The 27,730-nt window shown below is 37.4% G+C and overlaps 1 long non-coding RNA gene across 4 annotated transcripts in view; it reads left to right on the forward strand.

Moving 5' to 3' along the window:
* LOC123619563 (uncharacterized) overlaps positions 1-27,730 on the forward strand; it is a 623,996-nt gene that overhangs the window by 427,911 nt on the left and 168,355 nt on the right. For all 4 annotated transcript variants that reach the window (XR_012509631.1, XR_012509630.1, XR_006728206.2 and 1 more), the window contains one exon: positions 25,855-25,951. This is a non-coding gene — a long non-coding RNA (uncharacterized LOC123619563). The remainder of the gene's footprint in view (positions 1-25,854; positions 25,952-27,730) is intronic.

Genomic DNA, 27,730 nt, shown 5'->3' on the forward strand with positions numbered 1-27,730 from the left:
TGCAGATGTGGTAAGTGAAGGTGAGAGGAATTTAGAATGGATAGTAGAGGATGGAGACCAGAAGCAGTTGCAGTTTCAAGACCAAATGCAATCATGGAAGATGTAGCTCATGCCAGTAACCTCTCTATTCTTTTTATGAAGGGAGAGTCAAAGGGAAACTACCTTGAAATTGTATGGAAAAGTTGATCTGTGCAGAATGAGGGGTGGACTGTGGCAGGGACAGAGTTCTGCTGCTCAGATATGTGAAGAGAGAAGCTCCTGTGAGGAGAGGAGGAGCTGATAGTCTCCAGCCACGTTGTTATGGAATGTGCGGCCTTGTTCACATCAAGGCCATGATAGACTGCGCGCAGAGGGGTACTAGACTCTGGCCACTTAGGCTCAAGGCAGGACTCCTTTCATGGGCATTTTTGTTTCCTCTGGGCTCCTCTTTGAGTTGGCTGAGACTTTCTCAGAGATACAACACAGCATGAGCTCCTTTCTAGTGCATTCTCCTTCCTTCCCTGTCTCCCTTCACAGGTGTCAGAGCTGAACCCATCTCCAGGCCGTCCCTGCCTGCTCCAGTTCCTTCTCTTTTTTATTTTTCACTGGCCTTTCCCCACTCAATATCTTGTACTCCCAATTCTGCCATGCCATTTGCTTCCTGAACTGACACAAGGCTCTAATTTCATTTCCCCTTGCCCCTTTCATATATTCCTCCTTGTCGAGACGGCATCTATTTACTTAAGAAGCTTGAGTAACAGAAAACAAGGCAATGTAGTTGCAAGGTAACTATGGTATCGTGCTTTGACAGGTCTGATCTCTACAGCACTTTGGCTCCACTGGCTGCTCATGGTAGCTTTTTGGTTCTTTGTACTTTAGATCCAGATGGGGTGGTTAGACAGAATTTGCTTTTCCCTCCATTCCTGACAACATACACAGGTGACTCAATCTCAGTCCGTCTCGGTCATTTTGCTGATCCTCACCATTTCATTTGACAGCCACATCTGCATATGACATCATCCATTTCTTATATTCCAGCTTTTTCTTCCACTTCCCTTCTGTCACCATTTTTTTCTATTTTAGCAGATCCATATTCATGCATAGGCCCTTGCAAAACTCTATCCTGCTTCTCTTCCTCCCAGGCAAGTTCTGGTTACAAGAAACCACCCAATGACTCCTTTCACCCTGCCCCATAGCAACCTTTAGCTAGGGTTTCAGCATGAACTTAGATTTGGTGTAGCTGTCCTGACATTTATCCATAACCCTGTTGTAATTATCAGTAGTGTATAATATTTGTAGTCCCCCCACAATTTTGAGATGAACTGTGAATAATCTCTGCAAAGAGACATTCTTAGTCTCCTCAACAGAACATAGCTGTGGGACCTCATTTTAAATATTCCTCCCATATTAACCAAGGAAATCCACCAAGTCTGGATAATGGGTTTTAAAGACATCTGTTTTTTTTTTTTTCTACTTAAACTTCTTTCATTTTGTGTATCATTTTAATGTAATGACCCATTATCTTAATAATTGTCAAGTAGAAATCTGACTAAATAATTCTCTTATTAGAAATCCTGGGTCTGCATAGTCTGATTGGTTTAAGGATCTTGGGAAATAAAGCCTGCAGTGCGGTACCCAGATGACCTACCAAAGACATTTCAAATGTGTCTCAATCTGTAAGCCTGGTGTTCAGAGGAAGTATAGGAAGTTAAATCTTCTCTTTCTTTGCTAGGAAATCCCAGGTTCAAATATAATGATAACAGTAAGATTGAGAGAGAGCAACACTGGTTTTAAAAAACAGAGTGCCTGTCACTATGTCTCAAACTCCACTATTTTCTTCATAGCTGACATCGCTCAGATGGTCATGAAACATGCTGAAATTGGCTGACAGTAACAAATACCAGGGCGGTGAATAAATATCTTATGCAAATGTGATTTCAACTTCAGAGTTTCTGCTGGTGTCGTAATGAGGAGAGGCAGCCAATTTAGCACCTTGTTTTTCTGAAGTTGATTGAAAAGTTAAAGAGTCCATCTCCCCGCTGTCTTGTTTCAACCACTCATGTCAAACAAGTAATTCACTGCTGGATTCGCTCCCATTTTAACCTTTTCCCCACTTAATTGAATCTCATCTTCATGTACACATGGTGACATTTAGAGGTTCTTTCGGACTGGATCTCTAAACGCCTGTCTAGTACCTCTACAAACTCCCTCTCTCCAGGAACCACTCCAGTTAATTTGTTCTATATTAAAAACCCAAGTATTAAATAACTTTTAAAAATGGAATAATTTTTTGATTCAGTGAAAAGATTCAAGCTAACTGTCGATTTGGGCATCTCCAGTGTTACAGATGGCAAACTGATCATCTTGAGGCATAATCTACTTCAGGGCGCCCAGAATGTCAAGAAACTCAGTGTTTAATAAATGTATTTAATAATCAGCAAAACTATATTCAAAGACAAAATGAGTCTGGTGTAATGGATGTTAAAATGGACACAGCTAGGAGATATGATTCAGTCATTGACCAAAAGGTATTAAAGGTTAAGATTCATTGAACTCTAAGCCCTTTGAGAGTAAGAAACTTCTCATCATTTTAGCCCAAAAAAGAATTTAATAAATGTTTACTAAATGAATACACAAGAGGTTAGTAAAGGAAGGGAAACAGCTTAGGGCTAAATTATTCAGAATAGATGATTCTTGCCCTAAAGTCCTGATAAAAAGGAATAAAACATAGCTAGAAGGCAAGACATCTTATGTCATATCTTCAATAGTGACTTTTAAGATGACTTTGATTAAAATCATGGCTTAAATTATGGCCTCAAAGATAACAGCCTTGGTATAACAAAATTGCTGACTTTTCCCTTTGGACCCATAGTTCTGTGTTTCCTGGTTTCCGAGACTACTCCTCAGGTGTCATTCCTAGAAAAAAAAAGTTTTCTCCTTTTTCAGTAAGTTCTAAGCATCCCCTGAGAACCCATCTGCTCTCGGACCTGCCTTTGAAATTACAAATTATGCTGGTCAGCAGCTTGTAAATCTGCGGGATCAACTTTGCAGGCATACTCTTTCTCTGAGTCTTAGAGCACTCTACCCATTCAGAAGATGGTATTTGAGTGTGTAAAGGTTCCTAGTGTAGAGAAGCAGCAACCAGTATGAGTGTTTGTACTGTCAGTCACTTCTTGTATTTCCAGCCTTTCTAATGCAAGCCATGATGTCTTTGACCTGCAGCTACCTATCCGAGTCGCTGAGTGATTCAGTCCAAAGTGGGTAATATATTATCATCTTATCATATCTATGAATAAGGGGCCCTAAGCTAGTCTTGCTGCATTAAGCCTATTATAAAGCCTTATTCTCTGAATCCCTCTGGTCAACTTGAGAGTACTTTTGTAGCTAATGAACTGCAACCTTCCCCTAACCACCGCATCTGCCATATTTAGACAGTCTGAATGAAATGTGTCTTTCTTGTTTGTCTAATTATATTCCAGCTCAAAAAATTGCAACTTTTTCCCTGAACAATATGTTTGGCACTTTGACAACTCCTCCAGCCATGGTGAGCTTCTTCCTAGGACTGGTTGCAGTGTAGACCAGTGTTTTTGTTGTTATTATTTTAAAGTATAGGCCATAGGATACCTACAGGATCTCCTAGATACTAATACAAGTGCAGACTTCAGTATCCTGATGTAGACTTAGGAAATCATAATCTCTGTATGTAAGACCCTGGACTTTGCAAGTAAACAAGCTCCCACAGTTTGCGAAAGTTTGAAAAATTAAAAAAATATTTTTTCTTCTTTTGTTATCTATATGAGGTGATGGATGTTAACTAAACTTATTATGGTAATCATTTCATGATATATGTAAGTCAAATCATTATGCCATACACCTGAGACTTACACAGTGCTCTATGTCATTTATATCTCAATAAACCTGGGGGTGAAAAGGTGTGAGAAACACTACACTAAAGCTTGATAAATATTACTGTAGCTTGTATATCTGGCACTGCAGGTTGTACCCAAATCAAGATGTAATTATTTTAATAACAGTTATATTGAGACACAATTCACTTACCATAAAGTGTACCCTTTTGAAAGGTATAATTCAGTGGTCTAATTATATTCAAGATGTAATCTTGAGGTTTTTTTTAAATTCTTTATCCTGAAGAATTCTACTATAGTATCTTTATATATCATAGAGAGCCCTTTAAATCTAATGATGAGTTTACCAAGTCTCTGAAATTTAAACTGCTGATGGCCAACTTGAAGTCCAAGTCTGCTGATAGGAGTATTTCCCTGGACGCACGATCACAGACTTTTTTCTTCTAAATCAGCTTTCTTCTGAAGAACTACCAGGCCTTAGAGTAAACCTCACTGAGACTATTCCACATCAGGTTGTTTGGTGATAGCCTTGTCTAGAATCACAGATAAATGTTGGAATGAATGCACTAACAGCTTGGGTAGAAAGGATGGGGCCATATTAATAAAATGAGAAACTGCAGTTTACATTGGGTTTGGCAGAAAATAAGAGACCCATTGGGAAATCAACAAAATAATTTGAAGGAGTACACTGTGGGTGTTTGTGTAAAATTGGACCGGTAAGTGTGAACCAGATGGGTCAGAGAGAAGTGAACCCAATTTCAAGAGATCAAAAAGAAGGATATTGAACTGAACCAGGAGCTAGATGATGAGGGCCTGGGCTTGAGTACTATTGGTCAGAATGGAAGGGAAACAGTCCTAAGGTTTGCTGAATATATGGAGCTGAAAAGGTTAAACTGCATAATACCTTGGCTTGGTGGCTGAGAAGCTCATAGTGCTGCTGAGAATGGCAACAAAGTAGACAGAGGAGCTAATCAAAATGAATGAAAGTTTCAAGCCCTATACCTTACACCTGAGTCCAGGTTGCCATTGTCACTTCTCAGCTACAAAGTGTGACTGATGCTAGGGTGCAGAACCAAAAAAGGGTGATTACTGGATGTTGGATTGAGGTACATAATGCTGTGTTGTTTGAGCAAATAATATCATTTCTGGAAAATGACAAGATGAATGGTGCTAGGGTACATCCATCAAATGAATCCCAGTAGGCATTTATCCAGTGTTTTACACAGGGCATACGCTCTCCAGAGAGACTCAGTTTCACCTTCTTCACCACATTTCAACCTAATAATTTTCATCGTCAGTCCTCTTTCCAGTAGGGAATTATAGCAAAGAAGATATTTATAATTCAGGACACTCAATTTAAAATATCCAAAAACAATCTTGTGGAAGTGAATGTTGCTCACAAGATGTGTCTTCACAAAAATCATATGACTGGTTTGAGCCAGTGAAGCAAGAGCAGACATGATGGGTGTCACATCCAGGCCAAAGTACTTAAGAATGGGCTGCCTCATGCTGTCTCTCCCCCTTTGGTGGTAACTGCGCCGGACACATGTTGGGTCAGCCTGGATCTTTGAGTCACTGCTTGGGGAAGAATTTCCTTTGACAGTTGCCTTATCCTAATCAGTTGTAAGTAAGAAATAAATCTTTTTTTCCTTTTGGGCCACTTACATTTACTTACAACAGTCTTGCTTATATATCCTGCCTGATGTACCGAGTCAGGGTGGCTTGTGTTAAAAAAATAAGTACATGACTTAAAACTCCAGAGGTAACTGACTTTGGGAACAGCTCGACTTAGGTGATTCCTCATCTTAGTTTTGCATTTCTCTATGTTGACTCCATTCCTAGACAGTCTCTATCCCTGAAGTAGCCCCAGTTTTTCTTATTCATAGTTTAGGAATCCAGTAAAAAAGAAAAGGACTTTTTAAAATTCCAATATTTCCTTTATTCTTAAACAAACAAACAAACAAACCTGGAATTGAATATCATCATATTGGCTTGGATCATGTACTTATCGCTCTCCATGAATGTGAATCATGACCAGATATTTAATGTATTATACTTGGCCTTGTCTGGGCGCTAAAATTATGGTCAGTCCCACCCAAGTCACACAGACTAACAGTGAGTGGGGAGTGGTTCTCCCAAATGAAATAGAATGGTTATTACCATTCTATAAAGTAAGGTGAATTGATGCTGGGAAGCAAAAACAAATTCACATTAATTTACATATTTTCAGTATAGATATTATCTCCTTATAACTCTAAGCAATATTGTACAGGTACGACTTATATAGTGTCTCCTTAGTTATTATTTCCTGATGAAATAGTGTCCCTTAGCTTTTAATACCCAGACTTCATGGAGCTTACAAAATTCTTAGCTGCAACATTAGCCTATGTTTGCATCAGAAAATTTATATTTGTGTCCCCAGAGTTACATATAACGTTCAAACAAAATGGTATTTAGGAAAAAGCCTTGAGCTGTACTCCAAAAACAAACAGTAGAATGTCAAAGTTGTGATAAATATTTTGAAAAGTATGAAGTATGATGGGTGTTGACAAAGGAAACATATCAGTTGGATGTGTCTGGTGCTAAGAAAGGCATCACAGTGTCACATTCAAGGTGAGACGTTCTCTACCACTGGGCATTTGTCCTGAATGCCTTTCATGTTTTTGCCAAGAATTAATTGTACAGTGTGACCCCCTGCAAACCAAAGGAAGCAGTCATAAAAATAATAGAGAAGTATGCCAAGCAAGTGAGAAAGTGATTGCAATAGAACTGAAATGTTATTGCATTAAACGTAATTTTAAAAATTACTATGTTAATTATTTGATAGCCACAGATCTATATTCCAAGAATTTTATATTCTGACATGATAGTTTGTTAACTCTCTAAAGACATTTGTGTGTGTATGTGTTTTGGTCATATTTAGAAATGTGTTGAGGCATACCACATATACTTTTTTCCTATATAAAATAATGAGAAGACTTTCCAGGTATTGTTTTGTTTTGTTTGAATTTTTTTCCAAGGCACATATGATTTTCAGGAGTGGATTACTGTCCTTAAGAAAGAGAGCTCTATATTTCGAAGTTGACATTCTATTTGGCTGGGTGTTAGCCTCTCCCCTCTAGAGTCACCTCTTCTACTGTTCTTCATTTTCCAGGGCAATGGGGTATCTAGAATTCTTAGTGAGAGGTGTGATATAAGTGAGGTTCAAAAGTTAGAAAGTACGTTAAATATTAGCATCTTCCAGGCCTGATCTTAGGCTATACAACATCATTAAATAACCCTGAGGCTCACATGGACTCTGAGAATATTCCTTAGATGGTGGACTCAATGAAATTCAACTCCTTTTTTTACTTATGGTTTATATATTTCATAAGATGGCATAACACAGGGTTCATCCCAAAATAACTAATTTGGTAAAATAGTCCAATTTGTGAATGAAATATAAAGTATTGGAAACATTATAATGCATAGATCACCTGAAGTGATTGTTTTTCCATTTTTGGCTGAACATCGGCTGTGCCTTCTGGTTTGCTCATTTATTAATTAATTCAGCAAATATTTATTGACTTTCTACTGTCTATGGAGCTTAACTTCACCAAAATATTTCCACTTTGAAGGATAAACCTTAGTTCTTTGATAGATACTCTCTTCAGTGATCTATTACAGCCAACTTTTGAAGGGATGGAAAGGAATTCATTCTCATCTTTGGGAGCAGAATTCTGGAAATGTGGAATTGCTCAGGTAAACAACATTGGAATGAAAGAAGATGAAGTCTATATAAATACTTGAAGCGGGTTTCAATAATAAATCGCCTTCACTGAGTACTTATTGTGGGCCAGACACTGTTTTAAGCCCTTTACATCCAGTATATCTTACTCTTTCTAATAACTCTGTGAGAAGTATTATTACTATACATCCTCTACAAACAAGGAGAGGGGTAGGGAAATGAAGCATTTCATCCATGATTACTTAATTAGGACATGGGAGCTAAAATGTGTGACCAGTTGTGCCTTGACAGTTGGATAGAATTTGCATAAGTGCATAGGCACAAAATCTATATGATGACAAAGACATGGAGAATGCACATGTGAAGTCAGATTAAAAACCTAGTATCAGACCAATCCCACTGGAATGAGAAGTTTGCATAGGGAAGGCATCACAAATTCACATGCCACTTAAAGATATGCTTCGGTTTTCTTTTGCTGTGTAACAAATCATCCAAAACTTGGTGGCTTAGAATTATAGCAATCAAAATTCTGTAGGTAGGCTGGGCTCAGTAGGGTCATTCCTCGGCTCCATATAGTATCAACTGCAGCTATGGTGGTCCAGAGGTTTGAATCAGCTGGACTGTAAGATTACTTCCTAAAATGGTTCACAGATAGTGATGACTGCCAGCTAGGAGCTTGACAGGGGTTTCAACTGGAGCACAATGGTTCTCCTGCAAATGGCTTCCCCATATGGCCTGGGTTTCCTACAGATGACATCTGAAATCTAATGGAAAATGTGTGAAAATAAAAGCTGCATATATCATAGGCTTATACAGCATCGTTTTCCTTTGCATTTTATCAGTCAGAGCGAATCATAGGGCTAATCCAGCTTCAAGTGGAGAGGAAATAGACTCTCCCCTAATGGGAATGTCAAAGAATTTATCACCATATTTAATGAGTGAAGCAGGACAGGTATGAGATTTAAAAAAGAGTGGTAGGGAACATGTAGTCAGATGGCATCTTTCCCCTCCTATGCGCTTGAGATTTAAGATATTTAAGAAGCACTGTTTAGGCCATACAGAATATATTTAGAGGTTTGATTTTCACCATTGCCCACCTCTTTGTAAGCCTTGGTGTTGGGAAATGTTGGGAGATATAGCATATACAGGTAATCTAGAAATTGTCAAGAGCTAGAATAGCAGAAAAAATGGTTTGAATGCATTCTGATAGAAATATGAATATGAAGACAATAAAATGGAGTTTTGTTTTGATGAAACAGTGAGAATTTTTATTTCTACTTTCATGAAATAGACAGTGGTCTAAAAAGTAAGGTATTCAAAATGATCTATGAGGGAGAGGACATAAAGTATTAGACCTTATATTAATATTAATTATTTTATTCTTCATTAAAGTACTATTTTGGCTTATGTATTATAATATTCATCATATGTTCAATCAGTTTAGTACCTGAACATAATTTATAAATAAGCCAGTGTATATTTATTGGGAAATGTGTATTCAAAAATGTTTACCGACAGCTATGTGTGATATGATTGTTAGGTTTTGTAGATTATTGATCTAAGAAATGGAAGTAACCTATGTAACATCAAGTGATTAAACGTATTGTCCATCTGTCAAAAATTTCCTGGTGCTTGTGTATAATTAATATTGAGGTATACAACTGTATATGGCCAAGACTAAAAGATAAACTCTCCTGCCCCCAGAGAAAAGAAAGATATTTTGTTCATTACTCTTGATAGGAAAAAAAATAACATTTTGAGGATAAATAATCCAATTTTATTGTTAGGGGAAAAAATAGTGTTCATTAACTTAAATTATATTCTCCTTACCTGGAAGGCCAGTGTAGCTATATTTGCATGTGATGACTATCAGAACACACACATCATTATATTTGAGCCTGTAGCTAAATGTCCAAACAAGATCCCTTGATTTCTAAAATTGATTTATTAAGCACTTGAATATCTAGAACATTATTCTGAATCATAGTTTTATTAGAAGTTTTTTTCCCTCTAAACCAAACCTCTTAAAAGCACATATTCTTTCCTCTTTTAGAACTCTTGTCGCTACATGTCATCTTCAGATTTCTTTCCATTTCCTTCAGTTGTGGGTGCTGGAGGTCTTCATAAAGTTGCTGCCTGTGCTATGGATGCTCTTTATTTATTTGGGAGCACAGTTTTCCTTCTTATCTCCTCTCTATTCTTTGTATGACCTCGGGAAAGTCACTTCATCTCTTTGTCCTCAGGCTCCTCATCTTGGAAAAGCCAAGGTTGGAAAAAGAAATTGCAAAGTTCCTTCTAAGATCTAGCAATAAAAGATTTGTCTCTCTAGGTCTCCCTTTTAATAAGTACCATTAAAAAATAAGGTAGATCCTGACTATTTACCTTACTTATACAAACCATTTCAAAAGTCACCATAAGGTCAAGAGAGACTTCCTCGAGAGCGTTGGCAGTCACTGGGCAGTCTGCAAAAGGAAGCACCAGTGCTCACAGCGGACCCTCACAAGGTGTGAGGGGAAGTGGTATTGCTGGTGAAAGTTGTAGAAGCACAGACTTGAGGAAGAGAGATAATATTCTAGCTGGGAATTAGAGCTGAATTCAGTGGCTTGAAAAATCTGTATCATATGTCCAGTGGGCTAGGTTTATATTAAATAATCAATAGAACAAGATTGATAAAGGGAAGCAGGAGTGAAGGTAAGGTAGGTAAATACTAACAGGTCAGGAATCTGTATAAATAAATTGTGGTGTCTGTGTGGGTTTGGGTCCTCCAAGAAGCAGCTGTCAAGATGAGATTAAACTGTAGGACATTCACTGGGGGGGAACTCTGTGAAGGATAAAAGGGTGGGGAATCCAGAGGAGAAGGGGGAACCTCACATCACTGTGCAGTTCTGACACTTGAGAAGGAGAGGGTGAGGAGGGAGGAAAGGCAGGAAGAGTCTCAGTTTGGAGGCAGTTCTAAGAAAGATTTAGCCAGGTTAATGAGGAATCCTTGAGCCAGAGATATCTGTTAAAATAATCCTGGGCCTTATGGGATGGACCTGCATTAGCATTGCCATCATGCTCAGCTATTGATTGGGAACAGCCCACAGGAAGTGGGGCCTTGGCATGAATGTGGGGATAAACCCCCACATTTATAAGGGCAGCTGCTGGAGCTGTCAATCAGTTATACTCCCCACAGCAGAAGATCAGAGCTGCACATTTTCAAGGCTGCCACAGTGTCCATTGGACCCCAATATGCCTCCTTTGGTACTTCAACTGATTTGAATAATATAGAACATACCCCTTTGTGATAAAGATTCTGAATAGCAGATTTTTCTGAGCCCTTAAGGAAGATAGGATAACAATAAACACTATATTTTGGGTTTATTGTATGAACTAGCCTTCTGCTAGGCAGTTGACATGAAATGTCTCATTGACGTTGTATAAAAACAGAATGAGGTAGCCATTAATATTTCAAATATTTTAATACTTATGTTACAAATGAGAAAATCAACTTACTGAAGTTATGGTTCTTACTGAAGACTGCACATGTTGTAAATGGCATAATTTTTTTTTTTTTTTTTTAGCATTTAGCAGCCTCTTTTTTATTGAAATACAGTTGATTTACAATATTGTGTTAGTTTCAGGTGTACAGCAAAGTGATTCACTTATGTATTTTTTTTCAGATTGTTTTCCATTATAGGTTATTACAAGATATTGAATATAGTTCCCTGCATTACACAGTAAATCCTTGTTGCTTATTTATTTTATGTATAGTAGTTTGTATCTGTTAATTCCTCTGAGTCTGTTTCTGTTTTGTAAATAAGTTCATTTGTATCATATTTTAGATCCCACATATAAGTGGTATCATATGGTATTTGTCTTTCTCTGTTTGGCTTATTTCACTTAGTATGAGACTCTAGGTTCATCCATGCTGCTGTGAATGGCAAAAGTTCATACTTTTTATGGCTAAATAATATTCCTCTGTGTGTGTGTGTGTGTGTGTGTGTGTGTGTGTGTACATACACACACACCCCCACATCTTCTTTATCCAGTCATCTGTCATTGGACATTTAGGTTGCTTCTGTGTCTTGGCTATTGTAAACAGTGCTGCTATGAACATTAGAGTGCATGTATCTTTTCAAATTAGAATTTCCTCTGGATATGTACCCAGGAGTGGGATTGCTGGATCATATGGCAACTCTATTTTTAGTTTTTTTTTAACTGAAGTATGGTCAGTTATATTGTGTCAATTTCTGGTGTACAGCATAATGTTCCAGTCATGCACATATATACATATATTCATTTTCATATTCTTTTTCATTACAGGTTATTACAAGATAATGAATACAGTTCCCTGTGCTATACAAAATAAATTTGTGGGGTTTTATAAATTCTACTTTTATATATAGTAGTTAATATTTGCAAATCTCAAACCCCCAAATTTATCCCTTCACACACCATATTTTTAGTTTTTTAAGAGACTTCCATACTGTTCTCCATAGTGGCTGCACCAGTTTACATTCCCACCAACAGTGCAGGAGGGTTCCCCTTTCTCCACACCCTTTCCAGCATTTATTATTTGTAGATTTTTTGATGATAACCATAAATGATATAATTCTTAACCACTAGCACAAACAAAAACTTTTTAATGCCACTAGATCCCAGTTCCACGTGGAAACTGTGAATCTCACTTAGACTGTAAGTCAACAGAATTTGACCTATTGAGGGTTATGAGGCTATCGCACTGTCACAGTCTTCACTACAGTCCAAGAAAATCATCATTGGGTATTGCAGTTCCCCAATTTTTGCTCTGATAGCTTTTATTTTTATATTTCCCTCCAGAATCATCATATTCTAGTCCTTCCTCCACTTAAGATATACCTTTTTACGTTTTCCTTACTGTATTTAGGAAGTACACACATGAGGCTTTTGATAGATGCTGGTGGCATATAAGAAGGAAGGGAAGCAGAATTAAGGCAACTATGCTTGTAATATTTTCATGTAACCAGAGCATCATTTCCTAAAACTTTCCAGAAATAGCTGAGAATTTGAATGACTACTAGAGTTTAAACTCCTTGAAAGCTAAGTTGGGGTCTTACTCACAATAACATTCAAGAAAGATCCTTGTCTGAGTTATGAAATCAATCAATACTTCCTTAATTTAAAACATAACAAAATTCAGAACTGTTTTCTCCATGTTCTTTAATAAAAACTGCTAGTGTTTCTTGAGTATTTCCTCTGTACCAGGTGCTTTCCCAAGCACATAGCATGCATATATTAACTTACTGAATCCTTACCAAACTGTATGAGTTTAATAATTGTCCTCGTTTTATAGATGTGTAAATTGAGACACAGAATAGTGAGTTAATTTGCCCAAAGCTGTACAGTCAGCAAGTGCCAGAGCCAGGATTTAAAACCAGGTGGTCTGGCTCTGATATCCATTCACTGAATGATAGAGTCTCTCCCCTTAGTAATGACTATTATTACTTACAAGGAGACGGTGCACTGTAATAGATAGTGATCAATTAATTACTGAGTAGTTCTGATGCAATAAATGACAGTGAGTTCAAAGTTTGTCAGAATTGTTTTTACCTTGCTGTTGGGATGGGCATACAAGGATTTCAGTTTGAAAGAACATTTATTCACTTATTTTGCCTCCCTTTGTTCACACACACACACAAAGTGTGAAAGAGTAAACAGGTGATAGAGCAATTATATTCACTCTGACCCAGTTTTGTTTAGGCTGAAGGGCTGCTGGTCACAGGTTAAGAGTCTGTTGGTTCCATACGGAAAAAGAGTAAACTTTCCAGCTTCTTCTTTTTGGAAGCATTGCCTCCATTGCCTCAGGCCAAAGGAGAGGTCTGGCAAGAGAGTAGGAGAGACAGAACCTTCATTTATGAATGAAACGCTTTTAGTGTCAAATTTCTGACAGATTGCTGGTTGCTTTCAAGAATGAAGCTCAGTGTACTCAGGGGCTGAATAGACACCTATTTCTGTAAATAAAGTTTTATTTACAGCCAAGCTCATTCATTTATATTGTCTGTGGTTGCTTTTACTCTATACCAGTGGAAGTGACTGTTTCGATAGAGACATTATGATCCTTTAAGCCTAAAATACATACTGTGTGGCCCAGAAAAAAATTTATTGGCTCCAATTCTTGAGCATTATGGATGCTCATTCCATGGCTCTGGAGCTAGATTCTCCATGTTGAAATCCTGGCTCTGTCACCCACAAGCTGTGGGACATTGGTCATGGTACTTAAGCTTTCAGCATCACAGGTTTCCCCTTTTATGAAGTGGGATGATAATATTTACTGCTTAATGTTTCTCCAAATTAAGTGTATTCATACATGTTAATCCCTTAATATGATGGGTGATTCATAGTGAATACTAAGTAAATGTAAGCTGCAATTATTTTTATCATCATTATTTGTACTTTACCATTGTTAAGCCTTAAATTCTTTCTTTGCTTAGTCAAATCCATGACGTTTACTGTTGGGGGGGGTGGGCAGTGGAAGCAGCTCCCTTTTGAATTAGGCATTGTATCAGGGACAAATATTAGTATTTACTTAATAGTTGCAAACTATCAATCTATGGTAGCCTGGGCTGTCATCTGTCTCTCTACTCACATGGAGAAACCCAAACATTCCCCAACCAGTATAAATTGTTTTTCATATGTTTGTAAGCTTCTTATAATCAGTCACTTCCTTGAAATGAATGCATACATTAACCAATAATCATAAGCATGGTCATGTTGGTTCCTGTGATTTTCTCCTATGTAGAAGGAGCAATGTATGTAAATATGTGTGTATAATATGTTTATTAATGAGTTAGGAGATATAAAAGAGAAAGAAAGCTATAAGTGATGTGTGGTTTGATGTACTAGGAAATGGAATGAAATTCAGCCCCTGTGGTCCTTTAGGGGGTCAAAGAGCAAGCTGCAGACACAGTGGTTCTGCCGAGTTGTCTGTGGCTTTCAGCGAAGCTGCTAATGGAATAATGATAGTTTCTGACATAAAGCAGAAGGTGTTCTATTTTTAGGCAAGAGAAGCTATGCACCAGAGATGATCCAGACGCATTCTTATCTTAGAGGATACTGAAAAATGCCCACACTTTCCTAACACCCTGTTGCCGTACATAAGATGATGATCTCCTGGAAAGGATCCGTACAGATAGTCCTAATAATACTACCATTTCTCAAGCATTTACTGTGTATGGAACCATGCAGACCACATTATCCCAGTGAATTCCGACATCAGTCCAAAGACGATACCCTAGTATTGTTCCCATTTTACAGGTGAAACTGCTACTCAGAGGAGTACCTTTTGAGGTGTGAGTAGCAGAGCTGGTTTCAGGTCCAGTTCCGGCTGACTTGAAATTCTAAACCCATTTGGAAAGGAAAAATGGGTTATAATTAGTTTAAACTCTCAGCTCTCAAATCAAATTAGAGAAATTATTCCCTTGCCTTTCATGATTTGCAAGGAGTATTACTCTCTAGTTCATGGACTGGAAATGAATAAAAACAGTCAGTGCAGAATGTGATGATATTCCATGTCAGTGGAAGAATTCGGCCCACAGGAGGCCAGAATCTGAACTTGGACCTCTGAATGGTGGATGGAATCAGAACACGGTATTCTGAGGAAATAGGAATGGGCAATGGGATCAGGCCATAGGAACAGCCCTTCAGGGAAGACTGATGGGAAGATCACAGAGGTGGGCCACATTAGAATAGGCACCATTTGGGTGCTGGGAAGGCAGCTGCAAGCGAGTCAGGCAGCAGTTCAAAGAAAGTCACACTGGGTTGGGTATGTGTCAGTCGAATGTCTTATCTGAGGAGTTCGGTAAAAGACTTGACAAATCCCCATGAAAGGGGACTGGAGTCTATAGAACATTTTTCAGAATAAAAGATTAATAACTAAAATCTCAGTTATCAGAATAGAAGCCCAAGTACTCATAACAAGCAATAAGTAAGAGCAGCAAAACTTTCAAAACACAATCTTTCAACAGTTTCAACAATTGTGTGTTAGCCATTTATCATGTGCCGGGAGCAGGGACCAGAGTATTAGGCTGTATATCTAAAAATTTCCCTGACTACAGTCAGGCAGGGCTGGTTGCAGAATCTGGGAAGGAAGATCAGTGAACTTAAGAGTAAAGGCAAATGAATAAAGCTTCAGATATATGTTCATGTCTGGTCGTTTTAAACAGTATATGGATTTGGCTCCATTTAAAGTATAGTTTAAGTATAATATAAATAGAAGCAGTGATTGATAGGACATGGCATTATTCAAATCTTAGAACTATATATGTCATTTATTCATCATTCACTCTTTGAAACACTCATCTTTGCAAAAAATCATTGAGTCCCTATGGATATATCAGGCACTACGCCAAGGGCTGGGAATACAAGGTCAAACATGATTTTTTTTTCCCTTGAGGAGCTTAGAGCTTAAGTCTGAGGTTCTCAGACATTGGTACCTAAAATAAAAAAGTTAAAAATTCAAATGTGGGTACCCATTCTGAAATGCAGATGAGGTAGGTCAGTGTAAATGGACCAGGAGTATGCATTTTCATCAAGCACCACAGGAGATGCTGATCAGTCTAATTGAGACCAATGCATGGAGAAGTCTGATTTAGATAAGTATGAAAGTCTCTGATGAGATGTTTTCTGCGTGAGCTGTCATATTTCAGTGCAAAAGAGGAAAATGCTAGCATTTTGAACTGCATGGAAATAAAATATATTATTCATGGAAAAAGCAAATTATTCATTCCTGATTGTATTCAACCAAGCACAGTCACTTGCCTGAGTTTTGTATAGGAACTTTAAACCCCGTATCCTTTAAAATATTTCTAACACTGATATCTGTGCTTGCTTCTGTGACATCAAGGTTTAACCCATCCCAAACTTCGTAATTTTGCAAAAAAAAAAAGTCTATTTATTTCAGTTATGGCCTCTGTTTTGATTGATAGTTTAATTTTAATTTTGACCTTTCCTTTTCCTTTTATTATTTGTCCCTCCCTCCCTCGCTCTCTCCCTTCCCCTGATCCTGAGTTACTTACCACTTCCTTAACTATTGATTCAGAAGTTTCATCTGAGAAATTTGTAGCCAAGATTTTTAAATACAGTTGAATAATATTCCTTGAATGAAAACTAATTTTGAAAGATATAAGAGGCAGCTTGGTGAGATCATTTTTATTCAGCTTTATTCAAATACTCAGGATCACCTTTAACTATCTCAGTGTCCCTGGAAAGAAGGTAAAATTGATATTCTCATTTCTCTATCACAAATGAGTTAGAGATAGAGAAAGGCTAAGTACTTTCACAATATATCACATGGTGTTTCAATTACCTATAAATGTATAATAAACCACCAAACTGAGCCCCAAAACTTAGTGGCTTTAAAAAATCCCCAATTTGTTATTTCTCATGATTCTGTGAGTTGACTAGGTGGTTTTTCCACACATTTCATGCAACCACAGTCATATGATGGATCAGATGGGAAGCCCGGAACTGCCCAGATGACCAACCTCTTTCTACCCCCATAGTCTTTCATCCTGTTCTTTTTCACAACACGGTGATCTCAGCTTATGAGAAGAAAGAAGCTACAATGCCTGTTGAGGCCTTGGCTGAGAATGGCTTCCTCCACATTCTTTGATTAAAGCTAGTCACAAGATCAGCCCAGATACAAGAGGTCAAAAGGTAGACTCCACATACTGATGAAAGAAAGGCCAAAATCATATTGCAAAGAGGCTTGTTTAGTAGGCATGGAAGGATTTGGCCATATTTTACAACTTTTCACAGTTTACTAGGGAATTTGGTAAATTTCTGGCTCACTGGCCACAAATCATTCTCCTTTCTATCACATGCAAAATATACTCAATTCTATTGCAGTGTCCACAGGTGTCTGATTCCAACTGCAGTATCAAAATTGAATAGCTTAAATTCATTAGTTGCATTTTTATGCAGTTTCTTTGGGTATATCACGTATAATGCAGCCTCCACTAAATAATTTTCTTTCTTCCAGTTCTATCTCTGCCTGTTGCCTGGTCTTAGAACCAATGCCGTGTGCTTTAAGTTTTGGTTACAGGGGCATCCCACTTCTGATGCCAATCTCTCTCTTAGCTATTTTTGCTGCATTACAGAACACCTAAACCTTAGTAGCTTTAAACAGCAAAAATGTATTATTTCTCATGATTCTGTGTGATGATCGGTAGTTCTGCTGTTTTTCCTTGACCTCACTCTTGCAACTTCAGTGTGCTGGTGAATCAGCTGGAGTGGCCAGCATGCTGGACCTTTCTCTCTCCATCAGATTTTTCAACCCAGACTTCTTCACAGCAGAATGGTTTCAAGATTCTGAGACAACAAATGCAGATGCATCCAGGCCTCTTTAAGCCTCAGCTTAAAACTTGCATCACATCACTTTTGCTACATGTATTGGCCAAAGCAAGCTACAGGATCAGTAGAAATTCGAGAGTAAAAAATTGATCTCTGTTCTCTTATTGGAACAGATAATAAGAGAACACAATGCAGAAGGGGAAGTAGACAGATTTGGGGGATTTGTGGCCATATTTGCCACCTCCATACACAGGTAATTGGTAGCTTCACACAGACCCCAGATATATTGATTTCCAATATAAATAGTAACATATAAAAAGTGCCAAGTAATGCATATAGTTTGTAAGAAATGTTATTAAATGTTATTTCTTACCACTCTTTGCTTCCTCAGTGTACCTTGCAAAGTACTCGTTTTGTAGAGAATATGCTAATTTGGTCTACTTGTTATATAATTTAAAATCAGTGAGTAAACAAGTTTCAGTATTATAGATTTTTCACTATAAAAGGTGGCAGGAATGATGGAAATTCAGCAATGGGATTAAAGCAATTACAATGAGAGGATACTTTTTAAATTTTTGAGATGACATTTGAAACTCTCTGAAATACTGTAAAAACAACAACAATGTTTTTTGTGCAGAGATGAATAATCTAGGAACTATAAACCAGCTTGGAGTTGTAATAGACACACCTCTAAATTTAGTTAATTAATGAGATATTAATTGAAGGAAGCCATTTAGTAATACCATGTATGGATAACTCTGAGCAGCAGGCATGTCCTAAGAGGGCTTAGACGTCTGGAATTTTAGGGGAATACTGACCAGACCTTCTTTGAGAGATTAGAGATTTTATCTCAGAAGGACTTTGATGAAGACAATGAATGGACAATTTTGACTAGGCAATTAAAATTGTGCTTAATTATAAAGAAGTTTGTTAATCTTACTTTTTGAAGTATGATCACAGGGCATTGCTTCTCTCTGACCTTGCTTGGAGAAAAATGGCTTTTCCCTCTCCTTGAATTTGGCCACCAACTCTGTGTATGCCATGCAATGGATGATGACTAAACTTGGCAGGCAGAGGAATAGGAAGGACAGGCAGGGACCAGATTGGGAAACAGACACCCACTGTGAAGGTGCTGCAGCCGCACAATGAGAAGGAATCCAGAGGGCAGAATGCTCTCTCCAGAGCGGTAAGAACGTGGAGTTTTGGCCCTTGGTAGATGTCAGGAAGGCACATTCCAGGAGTGTAGAGGAACAGGTTACCACAATAAGGATTCTCAACAGGGAACAGTACGTAGTAACGCAAGCAAGAGAGAACTTGGCAGGAGTCAGGTCGGAGATCATGTAGCATGACCCTATGTGTTAGGGAGAGCTAGAGACAATAATATAGAAGAATAGAGTAGGTCAGTATGGTGTTTGTCAAGATACTGTTCTGCTTAAAACATAAGCTTTAGATTGCACAGACCTGGATGTAAATCTCAGCCCCTCCATTTATTAGCTCGTCAGTAATTTATTTTCTGCTCCTTTGTTATTATACGTAAAAAAATAATTGGAGGTAAAAATAGCTACTGTGAATATTTTTCGTGATGATTAAATGAAGCGTAGATGTATAAAGGGCATAATACATGTTTGACACATAAATATTACTACTCCTGCTACTAATCACAACAGCAGCAGTAATATAACGGTGACGCTCAGGCTTGGGGAGAAAGATGGGGAGAATATTCCTAAAAATGCGGTCTAAGAAGGGAACTGTAGCCAATAATAAGAGTTTATTTCCCAGGGCTGGGACGCTGGATTACAGTGGAAGGAAAGTGAAAGCAACTTACTGGGGAGTCACCTAAGGTACCGAATTTGGCTCCTGTATTCCCTTGCCTAAGGACATAATGGGCCTCAGAGCAAGGTTTCAAGGGAGCCTGTGGAGGTGAGGAATAGGAGGAAGAGACTGAGATGGAGATGGAAGTAATGGAAGAAAGTTGGTGGGGTCTCTGTTAGTGAGCCAGTCAAGCATCGCACTAAGGAAAAAGACTTCTGTGGCTCTGTCTTGTCTGTACGCTAGAACGCTTTTCACAGGCATGTTGGTACGTTTTTACAGCCAGCTCAGTGATCTAGTGAAACAGCAGACCCTTCTAATGCTCTTCCTCACCTCCATTCCTTAAGCTGTGGAGAAGAGATTCTGGTCAGAGACTATCAACAGGAGTCTCTCATCCAGCTAATCAACCTACCAGCCTCTGTTCTTAACTCCCACTTGTGGGCAGAGATTTCATTCTAAATGCACCCCTGGGTCCAGGGACCCAGTCTGTCAATTCTCTCTTGCTGTACAAGTTCTATAGGAGGTACAAATGGACCAGAAGAAAATCGCTTCTGGGAAGAAAGAGGGGTGGTGGTGGTTATTATTGCTGTTCCCATTGGCACCAGAAGCTGTTGAAGGCAATGGGCTGTGCCTTTCCTTGGTAGGTTGCCATTTTGCAATCATCATCATCATGTAGATTTCTAACACTTTGTGTCTGAGATTGCAAGACTGCCACTGCATGGCAGGTTTCTCACCTCAAATTCAGTGTATGTCTTGGAGCCTGTCATTGTGTTTATACTCATCGTGATAACTGTATCATTCATTTTTAGAGTGAATTGTATTTTTCGTAGAAAGCAAAAAGAAACTGTCCCAAAAGAAAAAAAAAATTAAAGATTTAAACTCTTCTATAACTACATTTTGATATAACTCTCTATCAAGCAGGAAAGATTATCCCTACAAGCATTCTGTCCCATTGATTTTTACAGTTGTTGTTATATGTGCTGTGAAGTCTTCCTGGGCGTGTCATAAACGTCTCGTTGTACCATTTGTTCTCACGTAGCTAGCTCTCCCATGCCCTATCAACTTCTTCATGCTTCGTTTTCTTAGTATTTACATATTCTGTAATAATATTGTTTTGGTTATTTGTTTATTATCTGTCTCTTAATCACAATCACCTTACCACCACTGGTAGAATGTAAGGAATGTTTTCCCCACATTTCTGACCAAGTTTAAACTTCCCCTTAATGTTATTGCTGAGTTTGGTGGTGATGATGATGATGATGATAATGACAGTGATGTTGATGACAACCAACGTGCCAGGCACTTTATTGAGTGCTTTATGTACAGATCTCATTTAACCCTTACAACAAAAATTCAAAGTAGCTATTTTATACTTTCATTCTTCTTTTTTTTTTTAATTAAGATTTATTTTATTATGTGCTGGATAGAAACTTTTTGTTATTTCCATAGCATTTAAGTTACAATAGAAATCAATTGGGTAATTTTTTTCTTTATTGAAGTATAGTTATTTACAGTATTATAATAGTTTCAGATGTACAACATAGCAATTTAATATTTTTATAATTATGCGCCTTTAAACTTATTATAAAATATTAACTATATTTCCTATGCTGTACAATATATCCTGGTTGCTTATTTATTTTATACATAGTTTGTACGTCTTAATCCCCTATCCCTATTTTGCCCCCCCACTTCCCTCTCCCCACTAGTTTGTTCTGTTATCTTTGTTCTGTGAGTCTGTTTCTGTTTTGTTATAGTCATTTATTTGTTTATTTTTTCAGATTCCACATGTAAGTGATAACATACATTATTTGTCTTTCTCTGGCTTATTTCACTAATATAATACCCTCTAGGTCCATCCATGTTGTTACAAATGACAAAATTTCATCTTTAGTGGCTGAGTAATATTCCATTTCATATATATGTCACATCTTCTTTATCCATTCATTTGTCGATGGACATTTAGGTTGCTTCCGTATCTTGACTATTATAAATAATGCTGCTATGAACATTTAGGTGCATATACCTTTTCAAATTAGTGTTTTGAATTTCTTCAAGTATATACCCAGGAATGGAATTGCTGGATCATATGGAAGTTCTGTTTTTATTTTTTTGACCTACTGTTTTCCATAGTGGCTGCACCAGTTTATTCCTCACCAACAATGTATTTGGGTTCCTTTTTCTTTACATTTTCACCAACATTTGTTTTTTTTGTGGTCTTTTTGATAATAGCCATCTGACAAGTGTGAGGGTGATATTTCGTTGTGGTTTTGATTTGCATTTTTCTGATGATTGGCAAAGTTGAGCATCCTTTCATGTGCCTGTTGCCCATCTGTATCTTCTTTGGAAAAATGTCTATTCAGGTCTTCTGCCCTGAATATCAAAAATATATAGACAGGCCAGACAGCTAAATACCAAAAAGACAAACAACTTGATTTAAAAATGGGCAGAACACCTTAACTTCTTTACGAATGGGAAAAAAAGAAAAAAAAAAACTAAGGCTAATAGTAGGTAGTTTGCTTTGTTCCTAAAGTATTACCAGTGCCAAGAAATACGCCTGGCACATAGTAGGTCCTCAGTCAACATTTGTCAGAAGAATTTATGAATAAGTTGGAAAATTGGAAGTTGTCTACAGGTCCTTTTAGTACAAAAACAAGCAATTAACAGAAAGTGGAAAGTGTTAATTATGAAGGCAGTTGTCTTTTAAGGACAGTAGGCTACATTATTGAAAAGACCCTTTGTTCAGGTGAGTGCCTTGACACCTGGCTAAGTTATTTGTTACTTGCTATGTGAGCTCTTCACCACTACCCTCAAATCTTCCTGGAAAGGAGAGGAAGTGTGGAGAGTTCCCGTGAGTAGAGGCAGGACTCAGACCAGGGAATGAACATACAGCAGACTCAAGAAATCAGAACTCAAAGGGAACTTTAGAATGTGAACTCCTTGGAAATGTTAATTCCCTTTGAGGAATACACCAATGAAACCAATCTAATTTCCATCTCAATGAAGTGGAAGACATGAGCTAAAATTAGTGTTACACGTACCTGGCACAAAGAGGGCATTCTCCTTTCTCAGAAAACTAAGCCAACAACAACAACAAAGCAACAACATACAAGCTGTATATTCAGCATAGTTGAAAGGGAGAATGTAGGTTTTTTTCAATTTAAAATAAAAATGCTAAAATTTAGACTAATGGACTAACATAACATATATTAAAGACAACTGTAATTCAAAAAAGGTGTGTTAATGAAGACAAGGCAATAGGAAATGCACAGAGAAGTAAAGAATTTATCCCATCTTCATAAGTATCCTCTTACTCAAATGCCGTGAATTTTTTTTCTTAAATCTTGGTCACACAATATATTGGGACAGCATTAAAACAAGCCCAGAGTGAGAATGATAAATTGTCATAACCAAGGGCATTGTGATGTTAGTGCTCTTATGCGGGGCACTTAGGGATGAAGCAGACCTTCACCTCCTAGAATATGTTTATCAAGATGGTTCAGATGGGGATTCCAGTCTACGCCCTGCTTCCCACTTAGATTTATAATTCTTCATATGCCTTGCATATTTTATAGGCTCAATAAATATTCACTTTAATGATCTGCCTTATGAACTTCTCTTCAACCTGTAAAGACCAACTCAGAGATTATTTCTCTTTGAAACATTCTCCACTTCCCTTTTTCCCTTTCTGAGCAGTAATTTACCCCCTTTATTGTGCCCCCTTAGCATCTCTTACACACTTCTCTTACGGCCCTAAACCATTTCTATTGTGAGTATCCTATACACATTTGTCTTCTCTGTTGGGTTGTATGCTCTTTGAATGCCAGGCATACACCATATTCATCTCTGCCATGTGCTTACCCCAGTATATGCAGATTGTTAACAAATGTTTAATTAATGAAAGGAAAAAAGAAACAATGAATAAGTGAATGAAGGAATGAATGGTGGGTAGGTCTGTATCAAATCCAGTTTACTGATAAAGAAAAGTGAAGATGAAAAACGCTAAAGTTATAACTAAAATTTACTGGATATGTATGATGCTCTGATTCCGAGGGGCACTATTCATGCATTATTAGCATCCTTATAAGAACTGTTCTAAGTAGGTGATATTAGCTCCATTTCACATTCAGCTTGGTAACAGCTGTGAAAGGTATTTATTATTATCCCCATTTTGCAGATGAGTAAGTAGAGGCTCATAGAGCTCTGAGACTTGTCCAAAGTCACACAGCTATTAGGTGGCAGGGATAAGATTTTACCCTAACTCAAGACTGCTACAAAGATGCAGTTAGTTATAAAATTATGGCCAGAACCTAGACTCTCTGACATTAGTCCAGCATTTCACTTTAACTCTCATGCTCATTTTTGCAGCTCAAAACCTTTAACAAAGCCTTTAATACTCTCAAAGATAATCATGTATAGGTCAAGTATCAATATACATTGTAGAATTTAAGAGGAAAATAAAGGTCTACCTTGCTCTTCATTATCTATCTCAATAATTTGCCAATGTATCTATAACTCCTAGCATCAGAGAAAGTGGTGTTTCCCAAAGTTGGTTCTGTAGACTGCTCACGAGTGTTCTGTGTTCAGGGCTTTGGGAATAAATGTGGGATTAAACAGAGTGTAATTTATTTTTTAAGTGTCTGGTGCAGGACTTCATTGATGTGTTAACATGTACTGTAAATTTACAACAGGTGAATAAATTGTAGAGCAATTCTCAAATTGAGATTATGGACACTGTACCCTCTTCCCTTTTTTTTTCCATGAGTATCACAAGACAATTTTGTTCCATAAAATACACTTCTGAAAAGTGCTTGTTTAAGGCACTGTTCTTCTGGAAACCTCCAACAAAAATTTCAACGGTATTAGCTGAGACAGTTTGTGTACAGACCCATGAGCTTTAACCAACAAGCTGTGGCAAGAAAAGGTTATTTTCTACCATGCAGTTATGTCCAAGTTGAAACGGGGGAACTGAATTTCAAATTCAGTCCCTCTGATTCTTTTACCTCTGGCTTACTAACTTTAAATTCCAAGTGTGATTATTACTGTGATGAATAATAATATGGGGATAGCAAACCTTTTTGATTCTCCTTGTGTGCCACGTGTTGTTCTAAGTTGGTTATATATATTATTTAATCATCATAATCTTATTTATGTAAATCTTCTGTGTAAATTTTATATGCTATGTAATTGCAGCTTTCTATTATTATTACTATCATGAATAATGAATAAGCCTTTACATATGATGTTCCTAATTTTATTTTCCTCACTTTTTTTCCAAAAAAATCTAATGTAAACAATGTTTTGGAAAAGCTATGTTATGTAAAAGCTGAATGTGATATTAGAGGTTATTTAATCTTAATGATCTTTTTGAGACGGTCTCTTAATTGGCTTAAACACTGTGAGCATGGTGCTTGGCCTGGATTGTGATTCTAGATTTTACCCTGGTCAAACTATTCAGGAAGTATAACTTCAAAAGATACATTGAACAGACAATTATCAGGTATCACCAAAAATCTAGAAACTAAGTTTTAACTTGAAATAAAACAGACGTCTTTTTTAGTGCATATTTCCTAGGAGTAAATTTAACAGGACTCACCACTCTCAAAAGCCTCATAGTTGGCATTGGAAGAGGTCATTGAGAGGATGTGACCTCTGGTTGACCAGAGAGCTGGACCTTGTCAGTCAGAGGCAAATAAATGTTTTACTTACCAATCTGGAGTTATCTGCCTCTTTCTTCAGCCTCTCCATGCCCTTCGTGTACGGAAGGCTCCTGAGTTTGGAAACCAGCACTTAGGGATGGCTTTGTGGCACCATGAAAAGCATGGGGTCTGGGTGGCAGGAAAACTGGACTCAAGACCACACTCTGCCACTGACTTGCTCAATAGCTTGGTGTTTAATCAACAGTTACTCATGCATGCCATACATATTTATTGAGCAGCTACGAAGTGTAAGGTACTATGCTGCATAATGAGGAAAAAAGAAAAGCGAAAGTTCAAACAGTTCCTGACCTCAGGGAATCAGCTGATAAGGCTGATTTGGGACACACAACGCCCACAAACAGTGTGTCTTACACTGAAAGCTCTATGCACTGTGTTTTCCTCTCCTTGATTCCTTGGGACAGTAACTTCACTTTTCTTGTTGTTATTTTCTTCGTCTACACAGAACAGGATGGGCAGAGTGGCTTGATGGAGAGGATGAGTCCCAAGATTCCTTCTGATCCAAAACATCACAGGTTCATCACCTTCAGGATAATAACCAGGTACAAATCCAACATGTAATGTGTTTGTGATGGATGTTGTTTAGTAATAAGAAAGGAAGAAGTTGCTCTTTTTAATTTTCATTTCACTGTTATAACTGAATACCATGGATTCTAAGTCCAACCAAGATGCAATCCAGTTTACTAGCTTAACATGTGAGAAATCTGGAGACCTAATCCAGCTCCCCCTATGTGTCCTGCATTCCAGCTGTGCCCAGCCTTTATCAGCAGTAAGAGGTGTATTTCATTCTTGTTGATAAACTATCTTGTTTAAAAAGCATTTCATTTCTTAGTGATGAGCTTTTGTACATAAACTCTAAGAAATTTTCTATGCCAGTTGCAGCAGGAATGCAGCTCAGATTTGCAAATCTCCTTTGCTTGAATATAATCCGAATTGAAGTGTCTTCATCTGGAGCAAGGCCATTTTATTATCTACCATTTTAAATAATTAGGTTTTAAGTGGTTGATTTTTTTTTTTAATTCTCTACGTTGCCTGACACACTTTGAAGGGCTGGTTATCTATCATTTCTTAGAGAAAATCAACTGTCTGAGAAGTTTGGAGACAGAATTAAATTCTAGTGAAATAATTTTCTCTTCATAAAGCAGTCATTCAACTTTTATAACTGGAGAAAACTTTCTGAGATTTTGGTCAATGAGTACTGCTTTCATTTATTCCTAAATCTGGAAGGATCTGCTAGCAACCCACTTGAAATGCTGATGCGATGATGCCATGAATGTCTGATGATTAGTAGTAATAGTAAAAGCATCTCATACTGATGCATCATCTGAAGTTTTTAACTCAGAAGATTTTTACAATAACCTTACAATCTTATAGTCAAACATTATTTTTGCTATCCTCTGACTGAAAAACATAGTTACAAATTAAAGAGTGGGTATAAATGAACTCGTTTTTACACTTTACAGTAATCTCATTGCAGCCTGAAAAAAAATGTCTACTTTTAATTCCTATCACAGATAATTGTTATTCAATAACAGTGTCCCTAGAAAGTAAGTTTTTGTCAAGATCCAGCTGCTTCTAAATGCTTTTGTATCTCTGGCACCTAAAACATTGCTTGGTGCATAGTTGTTGCTCAAATGTATGTTGAGTGACTATTTCATCATAACACATGGATAATTGTGACTTGGCTGAGTAGAGTGGGACTTGCCTTGAATGGATTGAGACTTGTTATGAATGTACTATTTTTAAAAATATGAATATAAAAGATTGAGGAAACATTTCTGTCACATCTAGAATGTTGTTCCAAAAGATCATTTGTTCATTGATTCAATGATGCATGTCCTTCTTTCCTTAATTTATTTACTCCTTCATTTAATCACTTATTAATTAATCTGTAATGCATGTATTTGATGCTATTATTACCATATACCTTATTAGAACTCAAATAAGATTGTGGGTTTTTTTGTTGTTGTTATTGTTCTTCTTAGAGTTGGTTTTCCTCATTAATATTCTGGGTCATTATCTTAGCTCCTACCTGAACTTTTAATGGTAAGTAAATTTCAGAACTTCTCATGACTCCTGACTTCTTGCTGTAAAATAGAAATTATGATTCATGCACTTGTTCTTTAGGATGAGGGATGACTAAGGAGCAATTATTTTGAGATAAATGTTTTGATGGCAGACAAGGGGAAAGTGGAACAAGTTCATAATAGATAACCTCATTTCCAAGAGAAGGACATGATTTGTGGAGCTGAGAGATCCAGAGTGTCCCTCTGCCTTTGTCAAGGTCCAGGACTCTTCCTCATGTCTTTTCCTTAGGAGAC

Source organism: Camelus bactrianus, chromosome 10, assembly GCF_048773025.1.
Source record: "Camelus bactrianus isolate YW-2024 breed Bactrian camel chromosome 10, ASM4877302v1, whole genome shotgun sequence".
NCBI lineage: Eukaryota > Metazoa > Chordata > Mammalia > Artiodactyla > Camelidae > Camelus > Camelus bactrianus.